The sequence below is a fragment of the Gymnogyps californianus genome, chromosome 6, assembly GCF_018139145.2.
Source record: "Gymnogyps californianus isolate 813 chromosome 6, ASM1813914v2, whole genome shotgun sequence".
NCBI lineage: Eukaryota > Metazoa > Chordata > Aves > Accipitriformes > Cathartidae > Gymnogyps > Gymnogyps californianus.
In genome coordinates, this window is record NC_059476.1 from 36,002,312 (window position 1) to 36,012,654 (window position 10,343).

At 38.9% G+C, this 10,343-nt stretch overlaps 1 long non-coding RNA gene across 1 annotated transcript; it reads right to left on the reverse strand.

The window, feature by feature from the left end:
• Positions 1 to 1,580: 1,580 nt before the first annotated feature.
• On the reverse strand, positions 1,581 to 5,132 carry LOC127017528 (uncharacterized). The gene is made up of 3 exons (XR_007766610.1): positions 4,467 to 5,132; positions 3,984 to 4,052; positions 1,581 to 3,521 (listed from the first exon to the last, which is right to left on the reverse strand). It is a non-coding gene; the product is annotated as an uncharacterized LOC127017528 (long non-coding RNA).
• Between the last annotated feature and the right edge of the window lie 5,211 nt (positions 5,133 to 10,343).

Below are 10,343 nucleotides of genomic sequence, written 5' to 3' on the forward strand. Positions count from 1 at the left end.
TTGTCAGTATAGTCTAAGGAAACAGATGAAGCTGACTTGCTGTGTGCATTATTTCTTTGTATCTCCCCGCACTTCCTAAAAGTAAACAAATCTTGAATTGTGGAAATGCCCTGCTGGCTGTATAGTATATATGGCCTTTATATAATTGATGAACAGACAGACGGATTCTGTTAAATTAATTTTTGTGGTTATATTAACATGAAATTCCCTATATTCAGTATTATTCCATATACATTCCTTTTTTTCTCTCCCACAGTAATTTTCCAGGAAGGAAACTTCTCTTCGACTTCTAATTAATCAAATATTCTTGGCTTTTGAGACTTTCAAATTTTATGTATTATCAGAAATAACTTTCTTTTTATTTTATTTTTTTAATTCAAGCAGTTTGTATGTTGGTGGCCTCTCACCTTTTCAGATCATTCTGTGTTTGCTAAATGACCATCAGCAGACATAAAATCTGCATTGACATTGATAAAATAATGTCAATAGACACAATACAGGATTAATTAGAGTTTGGCTTGTAGAAAATGAGTTTGTATACTCTTTCACTGCCTGCATTATCATTCTTAATGACAACTGCATGGGGCTGCTAGTGAACACTTCCCATTTGTAGGTGACCTACACTGCCACACTTTTTTCTGTATATGAGTTATCATTTATGCATATAAAATTAAGTAAGTAATGTTCACACACTTTGGAAACTTGACCCATTTGACCATGGGAAAAGGCAGTTACAGAACCCTCAGATACACAGTCATTGCCTACTCTTGTCTTTCAGTACCAAGCATAGTTAAGCTGTTAGAATAACCAGCCAGAAAAGAGGCAAATCCTCCTACATTTGCAATGTTTGAGTCAAGATTGTATCCCTTTATTAAAGATATGCTATGGCTTATGTAGAAGCTTTACAGGTGTGATGCAGAACTTGTTATGCAAGGTTCTGTGACCTGTGTTATGCAGGAGGTCAGAGCAGACTGTCACAGTAGTTCCTCCCAGCCTCAGATTGAATGAATCTTTTCTGTTTGACCTGGGATATTGGAAGTGGTAATAGGTGATGGCAGGGTGAGTTTAAATAAAGCTGTTGCCAACAAGCTGTTAAAAAAACCCAACTTTTTGGGTTTTTTTCAGTCTGAATCTCTCTCTTTCAGGAGCATTGAAATTCATGATCACACAAGGGGAACTGATACTCTCTAGAAGTCGTGTGCGAGGAGAAGGGAAGACAAAGGGAATTATTTTTGTTTATTCCCCTCAAGATCAGAATCTTATAATTTAGCAGTCATCGTAAAATAAAGGAAGAAAAAATCCATGGAGCTCTCTGACAGTGCTTTTACCAGTGAGACTCTCATGACAGTAAAACACAGGAGAGCCAGAACTTTAGGGAAAAGAAAGAACTGTTTGAAAACAAATCACTGACATTCTGGGGGAAAAAGGATCCTGAGTTTACAATATCCTAGGAGAGTCAATATAAACAACATTGGGGATAAGAGAAGAGGATGGTAGGTGAATGCCTGCTCCTACACCTAACAGACCTTGAGAAACATGCCTAGATGTTCTAGTATAGCAGAGAGAACTCATTCATCCAGCTTTTAGCTCTGCAAATTCCTTTAAGGTAATATGAATAGAAGTGATAGCCCTATTTTAATAGAATGGAAAAGACCAAAAGGTGACATTTTTAGGATGATAATATAGATAAAGACCAATGTTTATTTAATATTAATTTCATTTTACTGCAGGTTTGCACAGTCAATGCAGTAGTTTACCCAGTATACTCCCTACACAGCACTCATGTTTCAACTCTAACTCTTCCTGGGGGAATGGCTTATTGATGGCAAGCTTCCAACGGTGTAAACAAATCACACAGAAACAGCATTTGTTACACATCCAGGAAACAGGGCACGTGATATTACAGTATAATTTAAAAGAAGATAATAATACCTGAAAACTGCCCATCAGAATTTACTCCAGAGGCTTAATGGACGATAAATGTTCTGTATCACAGAGATCTGGCTCCCATTTTGCTGTCAGTTTATGTATGCAGCAATTCAGCTATGGGTGAGAGTGAGTTTGTTGGGGTGGAGAAGGGGGAGAGTAAGTTGAGTTTTTAAAAATATTTTATGTAACTTAAGATATTTTGTTAGAGCAAACTAACTTCAAATAGATTTACAGTCTGAAAATAATCTCTCACAGCAGGAACCTAATTTCAGTAATATGTTGGGGAATTTTTATTGTACTCCTTGAGGTGAATTAAACACATGTTTGTGCTTAAATATATTTAAAAAAAAAAAGAGCATTGGACAGAGTCCTACAGTGGTTCTACAAGGAGTCTGCAAAGATGCATCACAAACTGATTCCTTATATACACTTGCAGTGGCACCAATCCTGTGAGCATTGGCATGGGATGCCTCAGCCCGATGTTGGGTCAATCCCTGAGTCCCAGCTCTGCTGCCCAAACGTGGCCCCTGAGCACTGACATACCAGGATTTCTACAAGACAATGCTGTGGCTATTTCTTATCTCACCAGCAAGGGAAACATCACTCCCTTACTGAGAGTCCTTCCTGGCATTCCAGCTTCCAGCCAGTTCAACCCCATCTGCAGTTGGGCCTTTTTGTTCTCATGCCAGATCATTTCTTTGGTCACAAATTACCACTGCTGAGCAGTTACAATTTGAATTTCCCCTTCAAATACTTCAGCAGTGACGCTAAGCCTGTATCTATAGAACGTCTCTTTAAATAACTTAAATAAAAAAGGAGAAAGAAGTAAAGCTAGTATGTTGAACCTAAAGATAACTATCTAGCTCAGGATTTGGGGCTTATGGATGCATGGCCTTTCTATGCTTTCTATAATTGGTAACATTTACACTTTTTGTTAATACTGATTTCATTTTTGTGATGTTCAGGTTACACCTGGACACATGCATCCATGGTGTCTTGGGGAGGAAGGAAATTTGTTTACTTCTAGTGCCTTTCATCAGGCTGCTTTTATTTGAATTTGCCTTTGCTCTGTATTTTATGCTTATAGCAAGACACTTGTGAATCTTCGTATTTCTAAGGAAGACCTTGTTTGCCTTTGCAGCTGTGGATTGTAACCTAGTTGTGTATCAGAATCTTAAGTCTGTCTGCTGGAAGTCTGTTTGCAGAAGTTAGGTGTTACGGAGTTGTCGTTCTGAGAAGCTAACGGTAATAGATATGGGATGTCCAAAGTCAGAATGACATCACTGATTATTCCTGAAAACTAGGTCAGTTTCCTGTAAATCGGGACAACAGGCAACAGGGTCAATGAAAAGGAGAAATAGGCATTATCAGTTGCATATCTGAAAATTAAAACATCTGTCTTCCTTGTAACCTGTCTCCTCAGCTCTTCGAAACTACTTGGATATTTTTTCCCTTTCTTTCTGCTCATTTCCAACATAATAGATTTCCTTGAAATCAGCCATGTCTTCTCTTCCTCTTCATGATTAACTGTGGCAGATTCCGTCATGGCCCCTGGAGCTGCTTTCAGATCAATATGGAGCTGACAGTAACATCTGGAATATGAGGAGAAAAAAATGGCAGCACTAGTGAGACCTCTACCATACCACCCTGTGTAACTCTGTATGTGATACCAGTAGTGACAAAGAGTGCGTTTTTGAGCTGCCAAGTCAGTTGCAGCTTTTAAGAGCTAAATATTTAACTACTAATAGCAACACAAGACTGCAGGTTTCCATTCAGTAGTGTAAGATGCACAACTGCATTGTGGCCAAAAGCCAGTATGAAGCTCCTTTGTCAGGAGGCTTACAGCTTGAAGATTGAAGCTTTCCAAGTGTCATGGGCTAACCCCAGTCAGCAGCTAAATGCCACACAGCCGCTCACTCACTTGCCCCCAGTGGGATGGGGGAGAGAATTGGAAGGGCAAAAGTGAGAAAACGCGTGGGCTGAGATAAAGACAGTTTTAATAGATAAAGCAAAAGTTGCATGCACAAGCAAAGCAAAACAAGGAGTTCACTCACCCCTTCCCATCAGCAGGCAGGTGTTCAGCCATCTCCAGGAAAACAGGGCTCCATCATGTGTAACCGTTACTTGGGAAGACAAACACCATCACTCTGAACATCCCCCACTTCCTCCTCCTTCTCTCAGCTTTATATGCTGAGCATGATGTCATATGGTATGGAATATCCCCTTGGTCAGTTGGGGTCAGCTGTCCCGGCTGTGTCCCCTCCCAGCTTCTTGTGCACCCCCAGCCTACTCACTGGTGGGGTGGTGTGAGAAGCAGCAAAGGCCTTGACTCTGTGTAAGCACTGCTCAGCAATAACTAAAACGTGGTTGTCTTACCAACACTGTTTTCAGTGCAGATCCAAAACATAGCACCATACAAGCTGCTATGAAGAAAATTAACTCTATCCCAGCCAAAACCAGCACACTAGGAAAGAAGGGACAGGAGCTAGTCTGAGTTATCTATTCAGAGGAAACATGCAGCAGGAAATTTTACTCACCAAATCCATGAGTTTCTCTTTGGATCTGCTTGTTGAAAATAGCAGTACAATACATTCTCTATGTGCAGCTCCCAAATCAGTGCAGAAGACAAATCTGTCTGGGATTACTTGTGGTTTCAAGCCGTTCTCATCTTTTCTTACATCTTCTTTCTCCTCATAAATCCCTGACTCCTCTTTGTTAAAAGGGCATTCCTTCAGACTGTATTGTTTTAGTACTGACACACCATGTGCTGTCTTGGCTGCAGGAGGGTGTTGTCAGAAAATTCTTCCTGTAATTGTCAGAAAGACTAGCAACCTCAGAAGATGTCCTCTGAAATAGTTTCATTTTTTAATGAACATTACGTATTACCAGCCTGTGCCTGCTTGCATGTTCTGATAAAACATGGCATCTTGAGGCTCCGTCTGTTAAAGTTTTTATAGGAGTTATTGCCTCTTGAGGGTATACGGGTTTTTTCTTCATCTATCCTAACTTCTTTATTAGTGTCAACTTTTGTCACAGAAAGAAGGCAAGCAGCATAGACCTCCTGTGCTCTTCTACTGACTAAACTCTCTACCGTCTCCTGCCACTTCATCACTAATGTTCGTGTTGGCCACCAGTTTTTTTTAACTACTAGGGACCCCTTAAAGCCTCATTCCAGCAGGAATAAGAAAGGCTCCCAGCGTCAGACAACTCAACATACAGACTTCATGGTTACTCTTCAAAGTAGGTATGGCTCTGAAATCACAGCAAGATCCACAGCTCCTGCTTTGAAAGGATACTTTTACCTTCAAATTTCAGGTGGAGCATGGCCCCCCTTGAGGGGAAGAATCCATGTTGTTCCCAAGCACTAGAAGCACTGCACTCTGCATAGCGTCCTGTACCTGTGTTGAGACCATTAGGAATATTCCAAGACACTCCCGGGGAAGAATCCTCCCTACAGCCTTGCTTTCTTGCAAACTATTGTGTTTCTCTGCCCTAGCCCCTTCTTAGCATATGCTCCAGAAATTTTCAAGGAGACCAAATAATGGTCTGCTGTCATCAGTCCTCAGCATCAAATACCTCAGTAGTGAGACAGCTCTGCCAGAGAGCTGAAAGCTATTAATCCTACACACAGATCCACCACCCATAATTCCAGTCAAATGTCTTTTCAAGGATAGACTGACAGATGTAAATCCTAATGGCAGTCTATAAATTCTGCAAGACAGGTTTTTAATATCCTAGTCTATGGCTATACGTTCTAATTCTTGAGAATACTTCAATCTATTCCTCCTTCCCTATCCCCTTTCTAAGACACCATCACAGGATCTTGAAATCCTATCATCATTTTATCCAGGTGCTATAAAATTGATCCCCTATACACTTTGATGCAAATGAGTTTTTCAGAAACTTCTCCCTAGTTAAAAGAATGAAGGCTATAAAATGTTTTGAATTTTTTGATCAAAAACTTTTCATTTGGAATGGTGCCTCTGTGGGCAGTAATTCTGTTGAAGAAGGAAGTAATTTTCATTTCTCAGGCTGTAGGACATATACCTCTATATCTGCATCAGATCAGTGCGTTAGTTCTCAGCAGGTAAGAACCAGTGTCAATCAGTTCAAAGCCCTGCTTTTCATTTTTTCTGTAGCCCATTTATAAAGATTTTGCTTCCTATTGACAGACATCTTGGATATCAGGTTGCATAGGACCTTCTTCATGTGGACAATTGCTTTATAACAAAGCATTGTTTCTGCCTTAGTGATAAACTCAGTATAATGTTAGGTGAAGTAAGATCATTGGACCTCTGCATAAATACGCTAAAATTATACTGTACTTTTGTTTTAGTGTCTGTAACTTAGAGGAATATTCACCTCTCAGTGTCATTTCCAGGCCTTCCTCAAACTCATCAGGTAATTTGACCACTGAGCACAAATTAAAACTTCTGGATTTGCTGGGAAGTAGCGTTCAACACACATACTAGATGCTAGAGGAGATGCTTACTGGCATCCCCAATTGATCTGCTGACAGAATATTCATACTCATATTTCAGGCATGTGTCCTGCATTATGCCTTCAATGGTGGAAAATTCCAGACATTGTCTACAAAGGATGTCTTTTCTTTTTCTTCTTCTATCCAAACTGAAATCTCAGAAATATTGCTTGTGGGATAGAACGCATTGTGTGTAGGCTAGAATACCTTGTGCAGAGCCCAGCTGCATCTTCTCGAAGTCCTCCTCATAGGTTTTGGAGGGGCTGCTGTTAGGTGCCTCTGCAGCCACCTTTTCTCCAGGCGGAACAAGCCCACTTCCCTCAGCCTTTTCTCACAGGGCAAGTGCTCCAGCCCCTGACCATCTTGGTGGGCATCCACTGAACTCACCCAGCTGATCTAGTCTTTTATTTACTGTGGAGCCCACAACTGGACACGGTATCTAGATATGGTCTACCGGGTGCCAAATAAAGGGGGATAATTACAGTCTCCTGGCTCTGCTGTGATTCATACTATCCAGGCAACTTTTGGCTGCCTTTGCTGCCAGGGCATACTGCTGGCTCATGCCCAGCTTTCTGTCTGTCAGGATGCTCAGGTCCTTTTCAGGCAGAGCTCTCCCCAGCCAGGCAGCCCCTGGCTTGTATCCTTGCTGGACATTCTTCCTTCCCAGCTGCAGGACTTTGCATATGTCCTTCCTGAATTGTGTAAGGTTCCTCTCAGCCTATTGCAGTGTTTACTACAAATGTATGAACGTCCTATAATTTCTATTTTTAAAAAATTACCTTTATTTAGTGAGTTCTGAAGAATTCAGACACACCTCAGGACTATTCCAGTATAAAATCTAAATACTGTTATTCTGTTGTCCCACCTTGCTACCCTTAAATACACAGTTGTAAAATAAAATAAGAGGAAGCAAAATAAAAATTATTCTAAAAATAAGTGAGAGAGGAAAATAATGAAATGAGAGAGTATAGCGTTTGCATTTTATAAAATTAGAAAGTTTTTTTCCTTCATTTAAATTACTTTTCCTTCCCAAACATTTTCTCATCTAGCAGCATTGCCAGTTTACCATTCAGTTGCTACTTTTAGCATTTAATGTTGTTCAGCCATATCTAATTCTGCCAAACACTGTGCATATTAATAACATTTAAAATGTAGCATGACCAAGAGAAAGTGTGGGATTACATTAGTCCTGATGAATTTCATTACAAAAATGAAAACAAAAAGGAGAGGCAAAGAAATAGGCTTTCACTTCCTCTCTATCATAACCCTAACCTAAGCAAAGGCTGAGCTTTAAGCAAGTGTCTCCCCCCTGTCCCTGCCCTGCCCCCATCAGTACACATGAAAAAGCTCTCGCAGCCAAGTTCTGTTTGCAGTCTACCCTTTCATTTGGCAGCTTCTTTCCAGCCCCGTTCCAAATGGAGCTCTAGGCTTTCTCTCAATTCCAAACCTAACCCTAACTCTGACCCTTATCCCAATCCCGCGTGTAGGCTCATCTTTTGACCCTTTGCTGTGTAAAAAGGAAACCTAGGCAAGAAACTATAGCTGAAAATCTTCCTGTGAGTTTAGTCATTCATTACCATCTAGTAATGCTCTGCCTCTTTGCTTGCTATTACAACATCAGGACTGAATCTGAAACCATCTGTGTACTCATTTGCCTCACTGCAAGGTACTTCTGCACCAATGCCCCAACAAGCTTCTTGTGATTCAAAAAGTTTTTAAGTTTGCCTCTGCACTGAAAAGTTACCTTAGAAGTGGTGTTCCCATGTTTGTTACTACTCAGCAACTACAGACTAAATGAGCTTTGATTAGAAGTATGGGTTTGGTTTTGTTTTTCCAATTGCGCAGCACTGGAAACTAAGTCTGGGATCTGCATATCAGTCTATGTTCTTCTAAACACCTGCAAAAACTGCAGTTGAGATATTTTGCTCTGGATGCTTCAAAATGAAAGATTCCTCAATCAAGATTATATCTCCAGAAGTTGTATAAGATGGAAACATATGACATAGGCTGCCATGCTCACATCAGCCCTCGCAGAAAAGCACCAATTTCTTCCTTCTGTCAAAACACAGAGATATTAGTTAGAATTACCTGTGTGAACAGTCTTAGGGAACAAAGTCTTGGGCAAATAATTAAATTTATTTCTGTGAATATTCATTTGAATTTTTAGACTAATTAATGTTGAGTGCTTTGAAATAATTCTGTATTTACTATTCATGTCTATCTGAGGAATCAATTCCTCTAGTGAATTCTCACAAGTAGCCTGAGCAGGATCCAGCTGTGAACTACAAAATGTGTATATCAAAATTCCCACTTCTTTTGTTATCTAAGCTATTCAGTAAGGAACAGAATACCATTTAATTTTACAAATGATTGTAAAGAATCTGACAAATAAGAATAAGAAGAATATTGACAAACAAGATAATTTCTCAATTTCTTAAGCAAATTAATCTTGATTAATGAATCTATTCAATAATTTTTCACTATATGTGAATTTCATCACATTTATGAAATTGTTCCTTTCAAATTCTAACATTTCCAGTAAGAATTGTGAGTATGCCAAGAAAATCCTGCTGCTAAGGCCATGGACTAGAACTTTGACCTCAGTCTTCCCTGTGTAAAATTGGTCTTATCACTACAAGCTTTGCTGTAGACTGTCAGGACCAGTCTTTTATTCTGTGTTCGTCAAGTGCATAGCACAATACCTCTGTCTTCCACATAATTCTTGCTATAACTTAAGAAAAAAAACCATATTAAACAACAACATACTAAAAAAAAGAATAAACTATTTTTCTAGAACTGGTAAAAACAATGTAGTTTATAGTAGATGCTTTTCCAAAGTATCTTCGTATTTAAGAATGACAAATCCTATTAAAAAGTCAATGGGAATTTAGATTACCGAATCTCTCAAAAAGTTTTAAAAAATCCTTTAATATATACTTAGAGCTGTTGTATAATTTTAATGAAATAATAATTTTATAATTATTGTGAATCACTATGTTCATTAGCAAGGACTTTGCTTAGTAAAGAAACCTTCTGATCTGTTCCACTGCAATATTCTTTATCTTCTAGTCAAAAGAGAAAACTGTTTGGTATATTACATACAGAAGTTCAGCAAGAAATTAGATATTTATGAGGTGCCATGAGGAATGCAGGGTTTTTTATACACCATTATATAAAATAGGATTAATAATTTTAAGGAAATTACCTACAATTAAGCAAAAATACAAAAAACATGCTTGAGGTCAATCGTTGAAGAAAACAGCCTCAACAAAAAAGATGATTTTTTTGTTCAGGAAGCTGCTACTTAAAGTAAAACGCTATGCTTCTGAAATTCAAAATTAAATTAATGCTTTCTGCATGTTCACTGTAGCGGTAAATTACAAAATTCATTATAATTTATAGTTAAGAAAACAATTTGTTTTTGAAGTATGGTAGAAAAGAGGCAGTGATAATGGAAATAATGAGTTCATACAACTGTATATGCATAACGTAGGGATAACATTTTAATGCATGTCCATCAGTACAGAGCAAGGCTTATGTGATAAAAAACAGGGTTTTAAGGCCAGGTATTATAGTTGTTCTGTGTGTCACAGAAATTCTAATCTTTTAATGAACTTTTTACTCTTCTGTTGTCTCATCTCATCGTATCAGTTCTGGTTGCGTACAGCTTGCTACAGTCATCTCAGAGCAATGTTTTGTGATAAAGAAAAATTTCATGTAACTTCTTTTTGGTGTTTCATGCCTATATGGAGTTTAGAAACTGTAGCTCTAACAGTGCTGAAGCAAAGAATGGTGTGATAGAAACCTTATGGAACTCAACACGGGCAAATGCAGAGACCTAATAAACTGAAGCAAGTTCAGCAGAGGGCCATCAAGATGGTGAGGGGCTGGAGCACTTGCCCTGTGAGGAGACACTGAGGGAAGTGGGCTGCTT